At 31.6% G+C, this 24942-nt stretch overlaps 1 protein-coding gene across 1 annotated transcript in view; it reads right to left on the minus strand.

The window, feature by feature from the left end:
- The window catches only part of side-IV (sidestep IV transmembrane protein), a 202029-nt gene extending 177651 nt beyond the window's left edge, over window positions 1-24378 (minus strand). Inside the window, exons 1-2 of the mRNA XM_085189279.1 lie at window positions 24220-24378; window positions 2860-2882 (exon numbers count right to left, since the gene is read on the minus strand). The gene's annotated coding sequence lies outside the window, so the exon portion shown is untranslated. The remainder of the gene's footprint in view (window positions 1-2859; window positions 2883-24219) is intronic.
- Between the last annotated feature and the right edge of the window lie 564 nt (window positions 24379-24942).

Here is a 24942-nt window from a genome sequence, read left to right on the forward strand (position 1 = left end):
TTATAGAAATTTAGAAATATATTATTGATTCCAATAAATAACTAACTTTAGCACCATTTTCGATAAATATTTAACAAAGTTCATAAGGTTAACTGCAAGAAAAATATATTGGTACGCATTAAAATTTGTTCTCCTGTCAATCTTCCACACCTACACCCTCATTTTGGTTGACCTTCGTCGTAAATTGATTTGATCTTTCGTTAAAAATGTGATCAAATTTCAAGTTATCACAGTTTAAATTAAATGCGCTGTCATAAATCTTAAATTGTTAATAGAATTTGATGGTTATTTAGTAAATTGAGTGTTTGATTGAATGTGCGGTAGATGTGGGTGCGTGGGTTTGATTTTTTTTTATAGCCTGATGCTGTATTCCACATAGTAGGGTGAAAGGTAACTTAGTGTTAAGATCTGAGAAGAAACTCTCTGTCAAATTTCAGTTCATCATTCTCACTGAGGGATATCCTCTAGTGGAAATCAAATCCACAACCACCGCGTTTTGTAACACGTATGTCAAATAATTAGTAAAATAATTAATTCCCTCGATTGGGAATCAAACACACCATCTTCGTGATTATAGTCATAACCTGTGATATAACTGGGATAAAATAAGCCGTTGAGTTCAGAGAGACAGTAAGAAAAGAGTGATATGTCTCTCAGTTGTTGCAATTTATATTTGGGGTTGGCAATTATAAAAAAAAATTTAAGAATTATTATCACAAATTTAGGTGTAACTAAGCCTGCGTTGACTAATTTGTTAAATGAACGAAAAATTGTGTAAATGACGTTTGGTACAAATTATCAAAATTTAGTTTTGTTATTACAGATTCTCACTAGATCTACTTGTGTTTATATAATACTTTTATACAGGGTTTAGGGTGTAGATAAATAAGAAAATATAACGAACGAAGGCCAAAACGGGAAAAAAAGTTAATGAAAACAAAGTTGGGGATCAGGACTGGTGTAGTCTAGTATTAAACATGGCAGGCACAAAGAATCTCATGCCATGACACTACACCACTTGCGTGGAAAACGCAGAGAGAACGGTAGAATTTATGTGAATATATAGCTCGCATAGCTTTACGCCGATTTTTTTAAGTAAAGCAGGTTGAGTAACGAAACTCAACGCCGCCTTGCCTTGTTATGAGAGCGGAGAAATAAAAATATCAATAAGTAATAATTTATTCCCCCGAGTGAGGATTGAACCTACAATCATCGCACTTACAATTACACGCTACGACGACCTCAATATGTATCTAATAATTATATTACAAAACTCGCTATCTCTTACACATTGAAGTACTAAATGTCTTGGGAAATATTATACCGGGGCGTGTCTGATCCCTGACCTTCAGAAAGGAAATGTGAAACAGTCTGATTAAAATATAAAAAAAAATATAAGATTTTTGAATAGAATTGCCCAAAATGTTGCGAACCAATTAGCGAAATAACCTTTTGTTATAGCAATAAGTATTTATTGATTTTAATAGGTTTTCATGCTTTCTTGCTTACTTTGTACTGAAGTTCAATTTCAATTTTAATTTTGGCGTGATATATTATTTACCGTAATATTGCGGTTTTCATCTCTTTTCTTTTTTTTTTAAAAATTGTGTCCATGTGCTATAATTTCATTAAAAATTGTTAATTTTATTATTATTTTATGATCGCACCACATATTATATTGTCACTTATATTAACTTTTAAAATTATGGATAGAAATTGGTAAGCAGTGTTAAAGTAACATTTAAAATAAAATTTACGTTGTAATTTAAAAACTATATAAAAATCCCGTGGCATTATTAGGACATTAATATGTTGATTGTGGATTCAATTATTTGTAAGGGAGACCGGGTACAAAAGTGACAGCAGCTCGCAAAATAAAAAACGCCCTCTACAACATCTAATAATATATATTTTTTTCAATCAGTGTAAGAGTTCTGCACTGAATTGTAATTTCAAAAGTCTCGTTGTTACTAGTGAATTCAAAAATTGTTCACTTAAAAAACATTATTCTCGCTAAATTTCTTGCACCGGTACTTCTCAAGTCTAAAGTACTAACTTTAATGAACTAGTAGAAAAAATCTTTCGTTCAAAAAATGAAACAGAATAGACTCTCTTATTTTGAATAAAAATATTTGAATTTCAATTTGAGCTACTGTTACTTATATACCCGGTCTCCTCTATCAATTAAAAAGAAGAAGAACACGTGTCTCCAAACAAAATTTGGACCCCCCTGTTAACAAAAGTCAGTAATTACCACACACAATCACGTTAAACTTATGACACGTTTATTTTTAATTAAGTCATCTAATTAGGCAAAAACGATGTTTCGAAAGGAACAACCGATTAATTATTTCGAAAGTCACGCTTATATATTTCCGAAAGTACCTGATTTATTTTTTATCCATTAAAATTTAAACCTAAACCTTTAGTAATAAAGTTCAAAATTTCCTTTAAAGCTTTTTCATATTTCGTTATTTTCACGGAAGAATTGATTAGGTGGTCTTTATTAAGTTATTTTGTCACGGTGTTCTCTATGGGATCCTTGGGTGGCACTCCAATATGGGCCGGCTCTAATATGGTTATGAGTCAATTTTATATTTTCTAATTGTCTTTAATGTTTTATAATGAAGCCATTATGGTTTGTATGTGGGTTTTCGTTATTGAATTTTTTATTGAGTTTGTTTTTTGTTTTTATTTTGTAATATGAAAAGAATAGAAAGTAAATATTGCAAGAAATAATCATTATTTTTATAAATAATGCTTTTGTATACGTACATAGTCATTGAGGACGTTATGACGCAGCTATCTTCTGCCTTTCTACATCAAGATGTCAAAATTAGAACTAGTTTAAGAACTTACATATCTCCAGGCAGCAAAAATATCTGAAACAAAGAAGAACAAATTTAGAAAAAGAACAGAGATGAATAGATTTCGGTTGTAAAAGTAATGGTTGAAGGGTTAATTCCCCCTCAGAAATGATTTTTTATAATGATCAGATAGACCATCTTTAAACACGTCACACAATGATCTATGAAATAGGCTGAGGTCGACTATTTAACCACATGAGAGTAATTTATGATTTTAAAAATTTTAGTGCATTTAAAAATATTTATAATATAAAAATTTTTCAATATAAATTGAATCTACTACCATCCTGTAAAATTAGATACCTTCCCACAACCCAACAATGATATCATACATTAGAATAAAAATGAAATCTTTAAAATTCCATTCATACACAAAATAGCTATAAAATTAAGAATCAACACACACCGTGCTGGCCCTGTACCCTATTGTACTTCTTAAGTCCGACTTACCTATACTTTACTCTAAGCTGTCCAAAGCACGCCCACCTGATGTAACGCCAGGATAAGACCTTAAAGCGTGCCCGAACATAATCCCACATCAAAGGCCCATAATATTAAAGAACCACTATACTATGGACTAATCTACTCTTATCTCCGAAACGTACACCCTGTATAAATGGTGAAAACATTATCTTCTCCCAACGGCCCCCCACTGAAGACGCTGAAAACCGGGTCTATTATGTAAATTGTGTCGGTTATATTTTTTATGTAATATTTCGTAACGCGATATTTTAATAGAAAGCCTTTTCTCCTTTCATTTCTCTTTCATCCTGGTTGATGCAAATTGTTTAATGGGTAATTTCTAAGTGTATTTCACTTTAACTCTTAGATGGGTTTCGTTTTGTAAATTAAAAATCGGATCAGATTTTGTTTTCTTTTAAGTCTTTTTTTATTTTTAAATAATTTTCTTATTTCAAATAAGAAAGATAAATGTCTAAAAGATATCTTGGACGACCCAATTTATATGTCAGATTTCTTAAAATTATAATATACCAGTCGTCATCAGTCAAATGAATGTAATTTGTAATTCACCTTTAAGTCATAGAATGGACAATCGCATTTTATCCCGTAAATACGGTCACGCCGTATCCCGCATACAGCAGGGCAAGCAGAGGGAACCTTGTATTGAGACACTTTGCTTCCCATTTTCTGCCGAATTCTAGAGGCTAGTCATAGTGCAGGGGCACAAGCGTACCACTGTAAACACTATATGTTGTGGGTTCGATTACCACTACATGAAATTAAATATTTAATATGTTAATTTATTCGCCAGAACAAATAACGATGCAAAGCGCGGCGTTGAATTCCGTCACTCAACACGCAATACCTCGTAAGGAAACGTAATAGATTACTGAACATAAATCAAAATAATTATGATAATTATAGAACAATATTAATTTCAGGATATTCTATATAATATTATCAATCATTTACTGAAATTCACATTAGGCTAATGGTGCCGCGATATAAAATTTATTACATTCATATAATTAAAACTCGTTCGTGTAAAATGAACTCGTGAAACAAATTAACACAGGTTGGTTTAAAATGATTCACAGAAATTATGATATTTACTTTTTACGCTGAGTTAATATAATGAAAAATCACTTCTTTTTAGTAATTACAAGTTATTTAATGTTATAGTATAAATATACTATAATATATTTTATAACTACATTTTTAATACATATTCACACGTTCTACCGTCAACATACATCAAAATAGATAAATAAAGCCCAATACGGTGTTCGTTCTAAGTAATCTTCAAACCGATCTAATCGATTGCCATAAATTTACTTCGGCCTAAATTACAGTATTTTCAACATTTAGACAAACAACCTATATATCTAAAGGTGTCCAGAAAATAGAGGTAATTATCTAAGTGCTTTAAGAAATATGTATTTCATGTAGGTTATGTATAAAAGCTTAAGAACAAGAACTATGTTTACAATTATATTTGTCTGAAAAATTTTAAAATACGAATTGCTCTTCTGGAATTAAATTAGTATTCAATGATTGATGAAGTGCAGTGTTGAATTCTGCTACTCGACACAAAATGCCCAGAATCTCTCTGCCTACCCAACTATGTACAGGATACAACGAGAAGCTAAAAAATATATATTTCAATATACTACAAAAACCTCTCAATATAGACGACGACGTTAGATTTTTTGGACCTTTTGTCTATTTACGCAATACGTCTTACACGAGAGGGCAAGCCTTTCATCCAAAGGGGTACTCTTTACCAACAATATTCGTAGGGTTAATGTTATAAATTCCACTATGGCGCTGGGTTAACGCCTATACACCCACTATTATATGGAAAACGGATAATCCCACTTTGAAACAAGATACACAAAAGGTGCCCATCAAAATTCTGATGTTGTCAGATCTCATATTTATCATTCTCGCAAAATTTAACTATATATTTAATAAACTCGAAACACCGTATTAGTGGACGTGAGTCTTATTAAATTAACGTTCCAAGAGATATTAATTTTAATTAATTTCTGGTTAAAGACAGAAATTTTGTGGATTAATTAGTATGAACGTGATTTTAAATTAGAAGCAAATTGTTTTTATATACGTTTAATAATTATTGATAATTTACATCTAAAAATATTTTAAAATTTAAAACCTTAGAATCACAAATCTCATTATTTCTATAACTAAATGTAAATCCAGAACCATCTCAATCATCCATCTACATAATAAATCCGAACTGCACACCAAAACAGTCTTATAAAACGCTTACATCTTTTCTAGATAAAACCATCCATCCAAGCCCCCGTCCAGCTCAGGCTAAGTAAAAAAAAATTAAAAATGCCCTCTAAAAAAAGACTCTACCTAACCACATTCTATGTAAAGCCATCGCACAGCAAACACGTATCTTATAGCTCGTTAAGGGCTCTTTTCTTGCACCCTGTATCGTATCTCGTGTGTCAACCATTGATATTTTACGCTTTAAGACAAGCCTTTGAGCTTCAAAACTCATTCACCGTAGGGGGGTATACAACTCATGGTGAATTTAGATTAGTATCCGTAATGTCATATTGTAGAGGCCGTCGTTTTATTGTAGAGTGTTTGACATGATAGTTGTGGATTCGATTATAACTTTCTTACTTTCACCGAATTCTGGTAGCATTAGCTGTTGAGATGCGGAATTCTAAACTGCGCTTTACCTCGTTACTAGAGCGAGAAAATGATAATATTTAATACTTCATTTCATCCAATGAAAGTGGAACCCATAATCTGTCGTGTTTACACGCTTGAGCCCCACAACAAAACTCAGTTGTTAAAATTTTAATTGAAATAATTATCACTTTACGCATCACCTATTGACTCTATGCTCTCCATTTTAAAAAGAAAATAAAATCAAATTACATAAACTTTTATAATATTTCTATACATATAAAGTTTCATTGTGCAACGAGTGTGAATGAAAGTTTGTATGATATATTTCATACTAAACCAGCATTCGCTACTCTACCGCTTCACCATACAAAACAGAATACAATGGAGACAGCAAAAAGTAAAATAAAAATATACTCTACCAAGAGATGGCCGGCTAATGGTCGTTACAGTCCAGTTTATTTGGACATTTGAAAAACATCCGGGAAGGTTTCAATTAGTGATCTCTAGGTTGACATATTGTCTTACATTTACTTTGTAGGGAATATTAGGGAGGTTCCTTTTGTTACGTATTTTTATGGATGGGATGAATTGTGAGCTGGAATTTAGTGATTAATCACTCTGTTGCTAGTTATGTTAATACTAAAATAAGCTTCAAGAATAGCTATGATATAATGCCGTCGCGGAGCATAGGGCACAAGCATGACACTATAGACTGGATAAGTTATTTTATCGATTCCCGCTGGGGAGAAGTTATTATTTAATATTTTCAGTTCCTAGTTCCAGAAACAAACTTGCTAAATTGTAGTTTTGATAGTAAAGCCCAGATTTCTTATTAGATCAAGAAAACTAAAATAATTTTAATATAAATCTTTCCAGGTAGGGATTAAAAATAAACACTATGGTCTTGTTTCAAGGCATTATGTTATGTACTTTTTAAGAGTAAGTACAAGACATTACGTGATGCGTGGTGGAACTCAACACCAGGCCCTATCTAACTAGGGCAAGAAATAAAAAAAAATCATCCCCTCAAGTGGGGATCGTCAACTCCACGTTCATTAAAAACAAAAACCTATGACAAAGCCCTGATGAGTCAAACAAGTTATTCTTTGAAAAACCTATAGATTGTCATCGACAGTAATGAATCAACAATCGACAATTCAAATAATGCTATATGAAGTTTAATATTCTTTTGTGTTTTTTTGCAATTATAGGTTATGTATAATAAATTCTTCATGAATGACGCCTGACGCCAAAAATGGATACAAATTGTGGTATACTTGGAAAATGGCTGACAGTAAATGTGTTTATTATAGAACGGATTCCTTTTCAGTAAAAGTTTGGCTTTATATATACATTGAACCATATACGAGTATGTAGATTAAAGTAAGTTTTTGTCACTTGGCTGTAGCAGGAGAGGTCGACAATGTAGTGTCAAAACACTTAGGTTTTTGCCTAATTTTAAATTAACTAAATAATTAATTTTCCCGAGTGAGAATCTAATCCACAAGCTCTACCTCTACTCTCACGCACTTGTACCCCTGCGCCTTGACTGGTCTCATATTTTTTTTAAGATTGATAACAAAAGGTATAAAACTTAAGATTTGTATTTTATTTTTATTATAAGAAATTACTATAAAATAGAAAAATCTTAAGTGCATCTAAAGGAAAAAGTATGAAGAATTTCATTATATCGATAGTGCTCTAAGCTCGGGTGCAACACAAATGCATATGTAGCAGTTCAACGGAGCTAGCCTTTGAAACAAAGGTACTTGGACCTTTCACTCTTAGCGAAGACGTACGTGATGTGATTATAATAAATGTAACTTTATTTTACATAAAAAATTTGTTTCTCATAATACTTTTTTGTGATCTTTTAGCAGTAATCATTATGGTTCTAAGTTCAATCTCTACTTGGAAGATCGAATTATTTTTAGTTCTCTATTTAGGTAAAACTAAGCGCGGCGTTAAGTTCCACCACTTAACACTCACCACATAATATAACTAAATCGAAACAATCAACAAGAACAATCTATTGTCGTTCATTAAGGTAAATATCACTTCAAAATTAAATCACTTCCAGATTTTTTCCGCATAATAGAGTAAGTTCATTCTTGTGATAAGGCACTCCATTCCCCACGTTATTAATATATATGGTGATCCAGATTCTATTGTACAACCCAACCCGCAATGTATAGGCAACAGAGTAAAATGAAAATCATATTAATACTCAAAATTAGATCTCTAACCCACTGCACCATAACGGCCTTAACTTTAAAATATATTCTCCAATATCCCTTTCTTCGTCTATAGACGTTCCATAGACCCGTGATAAGAATATCAATAAAGTAATTTAATTTTATTATGTCGAGAAAAACAAACATTATTCTTGTTTTTATGGGTTTTAATTTTTAATTTTTCGTTGTTATATTATTGCATATAGATCTTTTTATATCCCGTACATAGCAGGGTAGGCAGAGGGTACTCGGGAACATTGTTAAAACACACCGTTCCAATTAAGACGAAAGAAAAGAAATAAAATTCCGGAGTTCTACGGAGTGCCTTGACACTGGGTTCTTTTAAAGTTTATTGAGTGGCTTAAATTAACACTACGCCTTATAATGACTGGTTTAAAATTATCACCCACAATTGACGATATATGACGATATTCATATTTCATTCAATTCCTGAGCTATTCAAAGTTTTCAAAGCTTGTTTCTGTGAAGGGAATTCTCAGTGTAAGCTTACGCCTATACTGTATGGTCTTACCAAATTTCAAGTTCGCTAACTTTAGTTCTCGAATTTGTGTTTAGACAACGAGTGGTGTGTTTGGTTTATGTATAAATAACTGACTGACAGGGTAACTGGGAGTTGACTGGTACTAGATATTTGAAATTTAAAGCAAATTTGCTCGTGTTGAACTAGTTTGCCTATTAAATAGTTTTTTTTAGATTCCCGCAAGTAGCGAGTAGTTGGGGAACCTGGTCACTTAGTGTTAGGACACTTCGGTCCCATTAAGATAGTTTCGTTCTCAACTTCGAATCATTGGTGAAATTCAACGCCCCAACAGTTTTTTTAAAATTTTCATGACATATTTATAAAATTATTTCAAAGTGCCTCATATAGCTACGAGTAGTAGTAAATTATCTTAGATATGGTATTGGGCGGCGGGACCCAACGCCACTTAATTCAAATTCAAAATATTCTTTATTCAAATAAACTTATTATAAGCACTTATGAATCGTCGAATGAACATATGAACAAAAAGCTACCACCGGTTCGGAAGGCAGTTCTGCTAATTTCTAATCAGTATCAGATGCAAACTAAAATATATGTGTTACCTCACCAGTAAAATAAATCTTTACTTGAAATATACTTAAAAATCATTTTTAGAGAACATTTAACAATCAAGGCGAATCGTGGCATATCTTTCAAAATTCCATAATGCCTGGCAAACGGAAATATCTTGAAGGGAACAGAGTCTCTAAACTCTGGGTTCCAAGGTTCCCCTGCCTACCCTGCTATGTGTAGGATAATATAACCTGAAGCTATAAAAAAACATACAGTTTCTACATACAAAATCTGACCAATTTATAGTATTTACCAGTATATAGTCAGTATTAATTAGTGAAGGTAGCGATTAAAAGGTAATGGGAAGGTTTAACCAAGGGTTAGATTGACGTCCCGGCGCCGTCGTTAGATAAGCACCGAATTAAGATTATGTACACTAAATGAAACTGTTGATTCGCTTAATGTGAATGGCGAATACGGTATTTTGTAAGTAATGTCAGTTTCTGCCTTTATCTATAAGAATTTAGTTAAGTATTTTCTAAATGGTAACAAATAAAACGCGGTGTTAAGTTCTGCCATCAAAATGTGCTTTAAGAATTCGGCGGAAAGTTGGGAAAGGAACATTAGGTTCCCGAGTTCCCTACCCTGCTACGTGTGAGATATTAATTACTTAATACGCAATAATGCAAAATTCAAGCACCAAGTGAACTACTAATAGCACAAAATTACCTTTATACATATATGTATGTACATAGTAATTATCACAAAAGTTGAACTTATATTAAGTTCAAGTTAGCTTATACAGTTCTAAGCTTTTATATAAGAGCTTTCTTATTTCTCTATATTTTTTCTTATTTTAGTTTTAGTCCTGACATTTTTTCTGTAGGAAAATCCTACGAAAAAGTAAAACTTTGTCCCTCGTTAAGTACTACTTTTCAAGTGTAATAGTAGTTCTTCTACTATATTTTTCATCTGTGCTTCTTCAATTTGGATTACAAAATTCTCTTCGAAACTGTCTGTGAATAAATAAAAAACTAAATTTTCACATTTTAATACAATATAAATATCACAAAATTAGAAAAAAACGTTATAGTATTACATAAAACAACACTAAATATGTCACAGCAAATTACTATGACACACGTCTTATATCACTTTCACTCGAATTAAATTTTTAAACTAATTCTCTACGTAGCATTTTAAATCTTATCTTATTTAGTAATAAAGGCTAAATTAGCTTACTTTTTATACCATGACTTTGAACTAATAGTTTGATAATGGTTATGTCGCTTCTAATACAAGGCCTCTTGACATTTGACTTTGGCCACAGTAAGAGGAAATTGACTAACGTGTAATGAGAAAAAAAATAGTGTTTCGTCATTGTTTCTTAATTTTAGTTTGGATGTACGATTTATTATGATTATAGGAGTTAAGTGACGTAATGTACTATATATAGCCTATGGATTATAGTCGTTTTTAGGAAATATTGGAAGAAATTATAATTTTATAAACCCTACATAGATAAGGATATTTTTCAATTGAAACTAAAAGTGGAGCAGGCACAGAAGCGTACGACTGTCAACGCGACGGTTGTGAGTTCAATTCCCAATCAAAAAATGAGATGAAATATTTAATATTTTCATTTCCTTGCTTTGGTAGCGTGGCAAAGTGTGGAGTTTAGTTTCGCTATTCATCACGCAATGCCTGGACGGAACGCAACAGAGTGTCTTAACACTAGGTTCCACAAATAACAATATTAAATTTATGAGAAAACCACTTTTCTTAAAATTCCTACAAAGCAACCAATATAATAAAATAAAAAGCTATATTCCCGGATAATATTCAGTATAAATTTCGAATTCTAAATCTAAAACTAATTTCCCGAAGCTCAATCTCAACTATGTACTTTTCCTTCCATTACACAATATTTTATATAGAACTCTCAAGAAGATAAATATTTCATTTTGGTTTTGTTTACAAATTTTGATCGTGTTTGTATAAGAAAATAACTTTGAAAGCTTAAATTCTTTGGCCGTAGTATGCCGGAGTAAAATCCGCACCGTGAAAACGTAGTTTAAAACACTCTGCGGGATTAATTATAATTTTAGTAAGCTCTTTTACATGCAAAAGTGCAAAATAAGGGTAATCGCAAACTTGCGTTTTTGCTAATTAGACCTGTGTCATACTCGTAAAGTTACTATGATTTTGGGTATGTCTTTTTTTGTGTGTTAAAAATATTATTTTAGTGTTTTAAATTTCTTAGTTTTTTTTCGTTATAAATTCATTTGCCATTTTTAACTCAATTGACAGATTACATGTGAAAGTGTTGGAACATAACGCCGCGGGCTTTGTTAGGTTAAGAAGTGAGAACCTGGTCATACAGCTCGATTTTCCAATGCCCATTGTTACATTTCGTCTAAATGTTAAAACTAAATATAATTATCTGAAGCTGAATTTATATAAAAAACAGCTGTGTCAAGTATCTAAAACAATACAATCATGGTGTTAAAATATTGTAAAATGTGAACGGAACTAAAACTAAAGTAATATGATTGTAATATAAAAAATAATAATTACATCTATAACACCTTTACGCTTTAGTAACCATAGTGGTGCAGCGGCAAACATTAAGACGTACTGTAAACGTGACGACTATGGGTTCGATTCCACTCGGAGAAAAATGCAATTTAAAAATCACAACACAAAATAACAAAAATAATTACAACTATAAAACCAACGAACGGCACTTATCTTGACTTTCGTATGAGATAGCCCTAACCTAGCAAGATTATAGCATTACCGTACATCGTACAGGATAACAAACGCAGTTAAGTAGATTTAAAGTTGTTCCATTATACATCTGGTCTGGCCGGAAATTATTTGGAATGAGCATGAAATATTTGGACCCTGAATTAGCATAATCCTTTGGGTAAGAACGTTTATACAGCACTCAGAACTTTTATATCCTCGTGCTTTTTGCTTGTTCGGAGTTAAACGACACTTGGTGTGGTTGGGATGAGTTGTTTTTTGGTCTTTAATTATGGGAAATATAAAAAGAATTTCGTTTTTTAGCTGCATGCTGTTTCTCGTACATAACAGAGTATGCAGAAGAAATCTGGGAACCTAGAATTAAGAGAAATCGTTCCCAATAAGACATTTTAGCTTCCCACTTTCCACCGAATTCTGGAGGTATTGCGTGTAAAGTAGAGAAACACAACGCCGTGCTTTGCCTCGTTACCAGAGCTAGAAAATGTATTAAATATTTCATTTCCTCGACTAGGAATCCAATCTACAACCTGTCACATTTAGAGTTTTTAATCACTTAATAATTAAAAAAATGTTTTTTTTAATTAAAAAATAAAACTAGTACACAAAAGCAATTCAGATTAGCAAATAAATAATCGTGTAGTTCAAGCCGGCGAAGCCGCGGGCGGGTCGCCAGTATCAAATACACCCGATTAATCCGGTTTAAGAGTTTCATTTAAAATATTCCAATATAACATGCTTATATTATCTCATTTCCTATACTCTTGAAAGATAATATGCCATCGCATTCAGCCAGATTCCCTCGACTTGGCATATAAAGTAAACGAAAAAAAGGTTAAGTCAGGGTCGGACGTAGGGTCATCCGTCAATATTTGCATAGAGCTCGGTAATTCCCCTGTTTGCTTTGTATTTTCGTATCCTCCGTACCATGAAGATTTCTGAACGGATCCCAAATTCTTCTATGCTGCGTTTTATTTAACTTTCCAAATTTCCGTTTTCAATGTTTTTCTTTAGTTATTTTCCTGGAAGTTGAGGTTTGTGTTTTAAAACTAAAATTTTAATTAAGTTTTTGAGAGAAAAGTAATTTTTGATTAACTTTCAGGCTGTTAATGTAAAAGATATTCCCTGTTGCCGAGAATAACTTCTTTAGTCGTAATAATTTAATAATTTTAATTCCTTTTTCTAGATACGGTTATTTATGTTTCTCAATAAATAACGAACTATTTTCAATTTTAGTAATCTACGCATGTAATACCTCTACAGCGGAAATTATATATTGAAAAAGATCGTATGGGTATTGGACACAGCGCTTGGACAGTGTTACCACAATCTAAGGACGCCAGTTCAAATCCCATTACGTTCAAATTTGTATACGTTTTTAAATATATTTTTGCTTTAAATGCATAAGTACTATTTCAAAAATAGTACTTCTCCCATTTAGACATTTTGAAAGTAGTAATTATGCACTTAGAAAAGATAGTATAAAATCTAATTTTCACCCGGCTTTTCCGTCGCAAAATCGACAAATACAGTTAATTACTTAAAAAATATTAATTAGGAAAATGACCAAAAAAATTACAATAAAATTTTCAGAATTAATGATAAACGTTAAAAAATCAGACGCATCTTGTTGAAACAATATTCAATTGAGAACGAATAACCTATTTAAACTGTAGGCTCTCGGTAACTGGGCCAATGTTGAATTTTTTCATGAATTCTCCAGAAGATAGATCATTTGAGCCGATAGCACAACAATAGCTCGACTTATTTCAGACGTTGTAAAGCTCGACTTTCGAAAAGCTTTAAAAATTTGTAAATTCAATTCGGGATTTCGTTTTTCTGATTCCATTCATATAATTTTTGTGATGTTTTTATCAAGGGGCTGGTTTTCGGCACGAGATTTTGGCCACAAGAATCCCCATATTGTCTTTTAGTTACACGATGTATACCTAGCAGGGTAGCTAGGTAACGGGTAGCTAAAAACGACAATTTCTGCATATCTCCATATACATGTATCGTCCCTATAGATGCTCTCCGGGGCGATCCTCTAACTCGAGAGAATAAATTATTATTTATTAATATTTTCTTTTTTTTTTGCTCTGGCACCTGGCTGGCAGACAAAAAGCCCGGCTTTGAGCTTCATCACTAAGCACACAATATCTCGAAAAATTCGGCGGAGAGTGGGAAACGGAGTGTCTTAACACAAGGTTCCCTCTGCCTACCCTGCTGAGTGTAGGATACAGGATGATGCTGATGACATAAATTTAATATAAGCCATTATAATCTGGAAGACCTCCTAATAAAACTTAAACCCGATTGAATTAACCACGATCGATGATTTTAATTATCTAATAACTATAGACACCAATTAATAGGATAATGAGATTGCTTATGATTGACTTGTTATGTTCATGAGGAATGAAAACCACCCGTATTTATAATACTTAAGATTGAAAATCCTGTGAATGCTGTAAAATTAGGGCATCTATGGCTTACATAAGCCAGTTGAGATCTTAAGCTTTTTATCGATTATTAATGAGTGTAACTAAGCATTAGTTATACGAGGCGTGGCGTTAAGTTCCGCCACTTAGCGCGTAGTGTGTTGAATTAGGGGGGTAAGTAGTGTTCTTACATTAACTTCCCTCTGCCTACTTTGTTATGTGAGATAAAGCGCAAAAATGAGTAAATGTTTATAAAGAAATGACAATTAGTGGTGCCGTAGGGGCACAAACGTGCGACTGTTAAAGCAGTTCGATTCTCTCAATAAATATTTCCTAGCTTTGTAACGAGACATAGCACCAAACACTAGGTTCCCAGGTTCCCTGTGCCCATCTTGATATGTGCGAAATAAAATGTGAATAAAAACAAAAATAAAAAGAAATAATCTAGCAAATTTCTATATAAATATAACAAAAACATAAATATAACAGGAGCGTAGAGCCCCGTAATTATTCATTGGATTTTTTCAAGACCATTAGAAGTTGAGTGTTCATTTTCCTTCTCAATGATCTCTCAACAACTTTTGACAGTTGCGTTCCTTAATTATGAGATTTTACATCAAAATTGATTTCTCTAGAACAAAATAAACATAAGAAAATATGAATTTTCATCCGAAACAAGATTTTCCAACTTCGATCTTAATTAAGTTTTTTTTTCTGTTTCAAGTAGTACTTTCTTGTTAGAAATCATTCTATTAAAATCTATTGTACTAGAGACATTTAATAATTGATAATTTAAGATAATTACGTCACAATTAGTAGCGGTAGCGGATTCAATTCTCACTCTTGCTTTGACAATAAGCCAAATCGTATATAGACTTTGATGGACGTACCTATGTTATATTTTAAATTAATATATTGGAATTTGATTTTAATTTTTAGGGAATTACTTGTATTAAATAAAGTAAATATGCCGTATTAAATCCAAATTCAGATGTTATTTAATTAAAAATGATTCTATACCCATCTTTTGAACTAACATTTTTTTGCAAAAGACAATAAATACTGAACGAAAATATAAAATAAACCGACAATCATTAAAAGCATACAATCTTAATTCACTCACACTTTGTGCATGAATAAAATAGAAATATATTTTTTTTAAAAAAAGAAGAAAACACTAACAATATTTCACTTCAAGTGGGGAAAGTTGTTTAAATGGCAACACTATATAACATCACCTGTCACTGTGTAGTGGAGGCCGTCATCGAGTTTAATTGGCCATTTGGGCCGTTCTCAACACGCGGTATTTAAAATTCATTAAAAAAAAATAAAAGAAAAACAATATGGGGCAGAATGTTGCTGGTAATTGAAAATCCAGGTATAAAAAAGGGTTTAATTTTTTTTAAGTATAGGGTAGAAGCAACTGTAATAAATTATTTATTTATTCAGTTTCCGCTTATTTGAGGTCGTCATGACGTAAACTTGGACTGTAAGCAAGATGGTCATGGGTTCTATTTCCAATCGGAGATTTAAATAATTATCATTTTCTCCTTTTATTTGTATTACACGAGATCTGAAACAAAAAATATCGTCCATCAAATACTTTTATTAAGCACGAGTCGGAAGTTTGCAGCTTGGATTCCGTGCGTTTGTTTTTTTCCGTTTTCCAGACACATAACTCGCCTTCACTCCTCAATGAATCCACATACCAAACTTCAGCGTTCAACGCCGCTCAATGCTGACTGTTCGTTGTATGCGAGTCAATCAGTATCTAAAGAGTTTTATATGATAATCTACAGAAAAACAGACTAGTAGCTACTAAGGAATCCTATAATAAGATTAAGAAATGAACACAAAGAATTGTTTTTTTGTTTAAAATTATTTTTTCATACCGATTCTGAGATTCAAAGCATTAAATCCAAAAGGCAGCGTTATATAATGGATCTTAATATTTTAAGAAATAAAAGGCTTACGAGAACACGGTGGAAATTTTTGGTTGTTTGAAGTAAGCTTAAGTCTAAATACGTTCTGAGTTTTTTATTCAACACTGAAGTGGTGCTACTTATTTAAGTATCTATATTTGTATCTATTGAGACAGACTTCGTCGTATCAGATTGGAATCCTGTTAGTCTCACCATTCAAAATTTTTTTTTTTCACGTTCCCGCAAATAGAGCACCCAGACGGAACCTAGGAACCTAATGTTAGAACCGTTCTCACTAGACACTGCCGTTTCCCAATTTCCGCTGGATTCTGGAGTCTTCTTTGTTTCTTTGTCTCATTAGCAGAGCAAGGAAATGAGAATATTACATTAATATTTACAGAACAGAAGTAAATTACTAGACTTAGAATGTTAAAATTTGGCATGAAGGTAGGTTAGGAACAAAAGAAAGTAACTAAGAAAATAATTCCCAAAATTTCTAAGGGCACAAATCGAGATTTTTACAGGTGGTGCAATCAAACGTTTTCCACTGAAAAACACAAAAGAACATTAAAAACACTCTTAGATTCGAACCTGTATCCCTCATTAAAACACTATATATTCAGTGCTATCTTTAGTACATTCGAACTCATAAATCCCAGTCTAAGTGCTCAAGTCGTTACACACTAAGTACTTACATAAGGAGCTTCAAATACTTAGCGGTTTCAACTAATTGACGCGTCTTAATACGAGTGTATCTTATACGAGTATAGTGGCTCTATACAAACTTGTTGTGACAATGGGATGCCACTTAATAGTGAAATCGATAATCTTCTTCACTTTCACGCTGTATCCCGCTTGTAACGGGATGAGCAAGGGGAACCTAGTGTTACGACACTCATTTTCCGCTGAATTTCGAGGCATTGGTATTTAGTGGTAATTTGCCCTGTTACCAAAGCGAAGATATGATAACATTAATAAATAATAATTTAATCGAACTCGAACCCACAACCGCCGTATTTACAGTGACTCGCTTGTACCACTGCGCCATGGCGGCTTCAAATCAATAATGTGAGTTATGTTAAAGAAAATGTCTTATAATTTATGTCTATGTTTATACTATAAACGTTAATACATTGTTTGATTTTAACGTTTAATATACTTAGGAAAATTCTGTCTCTAATAATTTCCAATTGAGAAAATAATATAATTAATATTATTATTTTCTAGCACTATTCGCGATGGTTGCTTACTGGAATCTTACTCGAGGTAACCAATTATTTTAAATTCTTCGCTCTAGTATTAAGATAAAACGCGATTAAGTTCCGCCATTTAACAGTGTCAATTAGTTTGGAGTGTCTAGCCTGCTATATATTAAGAATGAAAGAAAAGAAATATAATAAAGAACGGAGATTGTCATCACTAAACTCCATCTACATATTGCAAAAAATATAATACTTGAACACTAAAACTAAAAAAAAAAACGCTACCAGCCCGTAATTAATAAAAAGGCTCTCAGATACTGTCTCTACAAAAACGTCTGAATCATTTAGTCCTGTTCGCGGAATATTTTTTGCAAACAATTCTTCTAGCAAGGCTATTTTTTCTTGCAGCTGAATTAATTATTCTTAAGAGAAAACAACGGAACAGGTGAGTCATTTTGTTATTAAAAAACTATTTTTTTATGCCATGCCGTTCAGTTTTACAGACAAATTACTCAGCTTTTTCAATGGACTATTTTGAATGCCTGAATTTTTTATTTTTTTTTTGTAGTTTTATTTTTGTAAGTTCTTTTTTTAGTTAAGTATAAAAAAATACAAATATACTTAATAGTAAATTGATTTTTTATCTTCTAGTATCTAAATTGTGAAATCAAGTCACTTTTAAATGGGGTGATATTGAATGAAGTTAGTAAAAATAATATAGGAAACAAAAGCCAAGATCACTTAATTCTCTCATACAAATCAGTCAGTATAGTATAGATAGACACTATCATAGTATCAGTGTAATTTACCTCTATCACGTGATAGAGGCATGCTACATACATTTTTTAGTAGGTACTCTTATTGTTTAACCTGGCAAATACGCATTTTATTCGTACTTCAGCAAATCCTATAACGAATTATTTTGTTATGACGCATAATAAAGATGACGAGAGCTATAATGTCATACTGCTAAGTCATGTCATGATTGTTAAAAAATATAAATAAAATTTGGTGAAAAAGTATAAGGGTCATAATCAGAAAAAGTGTACTTTTTGTGTCTTTTCTTGTCCCGCTACTTTGAATGCGTTTTAAAAATACAATTTTAAAGATAATTTAAATATTTTGCCATTTAAGATAAATTTATTTATTAACTTATAGATTTTTGTAATATTTTAAATGTATTATGGCAAATAATAGTATTTTTTGTTAGTTGCAAAAAATCTTTCAAAATGCTTCCATACAATTTTTCGTGTCCCATTCACCACTTTATTTTTTAAGAATTGATTTGTTACGAATGTTTATGGTTTTATTTGATTTCAGATATGTTTATATTACTTTACTTTATGTATAATATTAAATAGAAGTACTTTTATTGATACATTATTTAATAAATAAAATATATTAGTTAAGTCAATTTGTCCCAAAATATTGTCTTTTCGTTACTCAGGGCTAGTAACGTACAATTAAATTATGAACGCAATTATTTTGAATGGTGTTTAATATTATTCTTTATTGAGGCACCATAATTCTAAAAGTCAATGCTGTCGTAGCTACAACCAGTAGTGTACTCGCAGCAGTAGAGGGGTTCAAATGTTTTAGAGGGAATGCGTGAAATTACACCTCAGGGTTATAAACGGCTTTTATTTTGGTAAGTATTCTATAATTTCGTTTTCTTGTTTATGTTATTTGCTTCTTTTTACAAAATCTCAAAAAAGAACTTCAGTGCTTGCAAATGCAACACGTGGCTTATGAGCAAATATTTAAAAAAGTTAGAATTTCTCAGACTTCATGCTCAATTTCGTTATATTTCGTTACGTAACGAAACTGAGAAAATATGAAGCCTAGTTCACAAATACGTTACTAATGTTTTCTTATATATGTTTATAATAAAGTTGTAACGAACCGGTGCTTGTATATGGAAGATATGTATATAAGAAAAAAAAATTGCTGGCATATGAAAAAAACTATTAGTGACTTTTCATAACGTAAAGTAACCAAAAATAAAGATTTTTAAGTTTTTTGCTTGTTTACGTGTTTGTCTATGTGTTTGTGCACGCTAACCTCAGAAACAGCTTAACCGATTTAGTTAAAAACATTTTTTTATTCTTCCTGAAATTAGTTGTGATTTTATGATTACTATTTTTTGATAAATATTTTTATTTTCAGTAAGCGTCATAGCTCTTATGTCAAATGCTGAAAAACATAAAAGATATAGAGAACGTCTTAAAAAGACCAATCCTATTAAATATGGAGATATGCGGAATAAACACTTACAAAGAATTAAACTTAATTCCAGTGATAACGACTCAAATTTTGATATATTTTAAAGTGGATTTAATTTTATCATTAACTTTGTGATCTCTAACTAGAAATATAACTTTGTTACGTTACGAACTACCATTATTATATTGTTAATATTGTCAGTTTGTTATGTTTTCTTCTTACATTTGTAATCTGTTAATACAACGATTGAATCTTTAAAATTTTAATCTGTGTCTCATTAAATAAAAAAAAAACAATAGTTTTATTCATATAATGTCCTTATTTTGTTGTGTATAATGCCTTATGACATCAGTTTCGTAACAAACATTATCAGTGTTGTTACTTATCAGTTACGTTACGAATTCGAAAATGTCCACTTTTCTGATTATGACCCATAAACATATTACAGTTTTCATATTTTTATAGGCTTCCTGTACATAGCAGTGTAGATAGAGAAAAAATCGTGTAAAAGTATTTACCTTATAAGTCTTTATAATAGGAACGGAGTGTCTAAACACTGGGTTCTCAGGTTTCCTATGCCTACCCTGCTACTATGTTTTTATTCTAATTTAGTTTCAAGTAACTTCATAGCAGTAACGTACAGCTTATGAAAATAAAAAAACTTGATCGTATTATCGAAAGGATGCGGATTCAAATCTGTTTTTTACCAATTTATAAAAGATTTAAATCTCTCAATCGTTCTCATACCTGTATGGCGTATTGATTATATAAAAAACAACCTCACGACACGTCCAAAAGCATTGTTACCTTAATAACTAAATTATTGTACAGTAAAAATAACGTCTGGTTAGGCCATTGTGTATTCCAACGTTACCTTGACCGACTAACTTAAAAAATAAGTTGACTTCATTTCTAATGCTACAATTGAGATTAATTCCTGAATGTAGACTAAAATTAAATATATATGTTTATACTTTTAAAGTATTATTGCGTGGAATATTCCATTGAGTCCATTCGTAGCTCAGGGGCACAAATGTGCAACTATAAGCGTGACAGACTGTGGGTTCGATATCCGCTCGAGGAACTAAATTATTTAATATTTTAATTTCGTTTCTCTGGTAACGAGGCCAAACTCAACACGCAATGCTCCTAGAATTCGGCAAAAAGTGGAGAACGGAAGTGTTTTAATGGAAACGGATATCGCCTTAATATCAGGTTCCCTTTGACTACCTTACTATCTGCGGGATACAGCGTGAAGCTAAAAAATGGGAGAGGGAATTATATTAATTTCTCCCCTTAGTAAAATAAAGTACGGTGCTGAGTTCTGTTACTCAACACCCAATATCTCGAATTCCGGCGAAATGTTTAAAACGGAGCGTCTTGACTGTAAGTTTTCACTGTGGATACAGGTTAAAGAAAATAAATATTAAATATTTAATGACTAAAAGATCTAATTGCGGCTTCGCCCGCTTAAATTTATTGTTATATTAAAGCTAAATTATATATTTTTGTTACTTAAATAGTTTGAATATTTAGCTTAATGTGTTATTTTAATGTAGGTAGGTACTTATGTAAGCTAAATTAAAAAAAAATTCTAAATCCGTTTAGTAGTTATTGTGTTAAAGTGAAACCAACATTCATTCTAAAAAATTTTCACATTTATAATATTAGTAGGATTTTTTATCGTACATAATTAGGTTATAAACAATACGTTAGGTATGATTACTAAGAAATAGAAAACGAAGAAATTATTCACTATTTTCTTCAATTTAAAGTAGTAGTTTTCAAAAGATTTTATATCAAATCCAATTATAGAAGTGTTTTTATAAGCTTGTTAGACACAAAATTACTTTGGATAGGTACAAACGACTTTAGTAGGTCAAAGCGAACTGTATTGGCGAACTGAAGATACTTTGCACTGCCAATGCATACAACTATGCTTTAAAAATATTTAATACAATTTTTTATATTTATTTGAGGCCAGTAGTGGCGTAGGAGCACAAGCGTGTGGCTGTAAGCGCGAGAGAGTGGGTTCGATTTTCATTCCAGGTAATTAAATATTTTATGTTTTCATTTCTCGCTTCTTTGTCGGGGCAAAACGTGGCGTTAAGTTGTACTCAACACGTAATGCCTGCGGAATACAGCAGAAAGTGGAGAACTGAAGTGTATTAATGAGAACGGAGTGTGTTGATACTAGATTTCCAGGTTCCCTCTACCTACATTGCTTTGTGCGGGATACAGTGGGAAGTTAAAATGTATATATCTATTTAAAAACTGTCGGTACGACTCCCTCTACCTACTATCTCTTACTCTACATAATATGCATCAAGCAGTTAGCGGAATAATTATGAAAATTCTTAAGGCACGTAGGTACATTTTTCCCTACACTTTCTCAATATATCTCTAAATTACGGGCGAAATGAACGCCGCTTTCAATCTTCTAATCGTATATGAACAAACACACAACCCTAAAATATAATAACACTAAAATCTATTGAAAAAATATATTTTATTTCAATCTCATAAGCAAATACTTCAAAAGTAGCCCAGTTGTGGGGAAATTAATAGGCTCTTATACCGAATTTATGTTCAAAATTTAAGTTTTTAACTACCCTCCAGGTTAAACTTTACAATAATAATTCACGGTATCAAGGAAAGTTGCGCGATACGAGTGATTAATAGTGGGGATTAAAACTGGGACTTCTTTGGGAGTTAAAGAATTTTTGGATAGAATCTAATCAGCATAGTTTTGTAGATACCTTTGTTCTATATAAAACTAACTTTTTTATATAAAACTACATAATAATATAATTTTGTATTGAAAACAGTTGTGTTGCTACTATTATAAATATAATAGTAACACCACTACTGAATATAGCAGGGTCAGTAGGGGCAACCTGGAAGTCTAGTGTTTCCGTTTCTCAATTTCCACCGAATTCGCATTGCATGTTGAGTGGTGGAACTCAACGCTGCGGTTTGACTGGTTACCAGAGCGAAGAAATTAAAATATTACGGCCACAACTGCCTTCATACATATATCACAAATACAAAATCAAATGAAAAAACGTGGTATAATTAAGACCGAGAGCAAAATAAAAATATTTTTATTCCATTTTCCTCCATACAAAATAATACTAAAAGCGACGAAAGTCGGATTTAAGCTTAGAAAGCCATTTTTTCCATGAAAATTAAAATGTTAATCATGAAATAGAAAACAATGAATGTATATTTGTGTTCTTTTCCCTTTGTAAGTATATAGCTTTAGAATACCTATTTGTGAAATTTTAGTTCTGTAAAAGCACGCTTTGAAATACCGAAACATTATTAAAATTCCTTTTATAAATAAGTGAAAGAGTGCTTTTTCATTAAATCTTTATTTAAGAAGATTATTTGAGCTTTTTTTAGCTTCACGATGTATCTCGCATATAGCAGGGTAGGTATAGGGAATCCGGGAGCCTGGAGTTAAGAAATTTCCAGTCCTAACTTTCTGGTGAAATCTGGAGGTATTGCGTATGTGTAGGGGCGAAGCTCAACGCCGCGTTTTTTTTCCAGAGCTAGGAAACGGAAATTTTAAATATTTTATTCCCTTGAGAAAGCATCGAACTCGTAATCTGTTGTATTTACAGTCACACCGTCCTAGAATCGACGCTAGAGAAGTATATAACTATAAATTTTACTTATAGTTTTAAAAGGAAAAATATATACCAACGGAATATAGATCCTCTTCATTTTTGAAGTCGGTTTAAAAATAAGTGTTTAATATTAACTTGAATAAAAAAAAAGATTCATATAGCAAATAATCAATATAAATTACATAAGGTTTTTTTTTGTAAATTTCATATAATTGATTATAATGTTCTATAATAATTCGTAAAAAAAGAATGTCTAAAATTATTAAAAAATACGTTTTTTTAGTTTTCTTCATATATGATCTACTAAAAATATTTAATACATAAACAATCGTAAATGTATATTTATTTTTTGTTTAAAATAAAACTATATAAGTACTATAGTACGTTACGTAATATTTAAAACTTACCTTCATTTTAAAATGCAAAAAATTAAAACCTGAACAAAAAGTTAAATAATCGTTAATTAATCTTTGTATTCATAAGATTAATTATATAATTTAATTATTATTATTATTAATTATTATGCGTTATTAAAAACAAATTATTATTAGAAAATAAAAGTACTACATCACACTTTTAAACATAGCATATTTAATATAGAATTTGTAGATTTTCATTTTCATGTTACAACATGTCATCAAAAAAATATTAAACTAAAACGTCATACATTAACAAAAAGCTGTTCATTATATAATTTTAACCACATTTAAATTAAACTATATTAAATTAACAAAAAAACTTACTTAGGCACCTCCCACACAAAAGAAAACACAAACACAACACAAAAACACGCACAGCACACACAATCTATCGTAAAATCAACTCAAAATCCACTCTACAAGCACAGTTTACGTAAAAATTGGATTTTTTAAAGGAAAAACGACACGTCCACTCACAGCGAGGGCCTGACGTACACTGAGCATTGTACTGTACCTGCATAGACACGCCTACCAGCGCGCTCACACACACATACATGTATAAAGCTCCGTCTCCACGAGCTTTTTTCTTTTAACACTAATTCACACGCAGTGCAGTCTGATTTACTGCGGAACCCTAAAATTAGGATTGTGGCTTAAATGTCAATTATAGGAAGAAATGGGTAAATCGATTTTGATTGAACTTTAAAAAAAATTAAGTTATTTCTTATCCACATTTTCACATCTTTTAAGATTCACGCTTTATACTTAGCAAGGGAGAACGGAGACACTCTGATCTTCACTTTTCGGCAACTTTTCAAATTTGTTTGCCATTGATATGAAGGCGGAAGAAATGTATAAGTCAGTTCACATTCTTTCATCTTTAGTTTCGGGAACCATTTCTTCTGCTTATTTTTCTTTAAACATAGAATTGTTTGATCGTCATTCAATATTATTGTTGCCAGGATCGAACTATCTGTAAAAGATTAATAAGGAAATGTTTTAAAGGCCTTTAAACTTTAAAAAGCTAAACATGAAGACCATTTTGAG

The sequence above is a fragment of the Heliconius melpomene genome, chromosome 8, assembly GCF_056956725.1.
Source record: "Heliconius melpomene rosina isolate 202511_hmr_F chromosome 8, ASM5695672v1, whole genome shotgun sequence".
NCBI classification, from domain to species: domain Eukaryota; kingdom Metazoa; phylum Arthropoda; class Insecta; order Lepidoptera; family Nymphalidae; genus Heliconius; species Heliconius melpomene.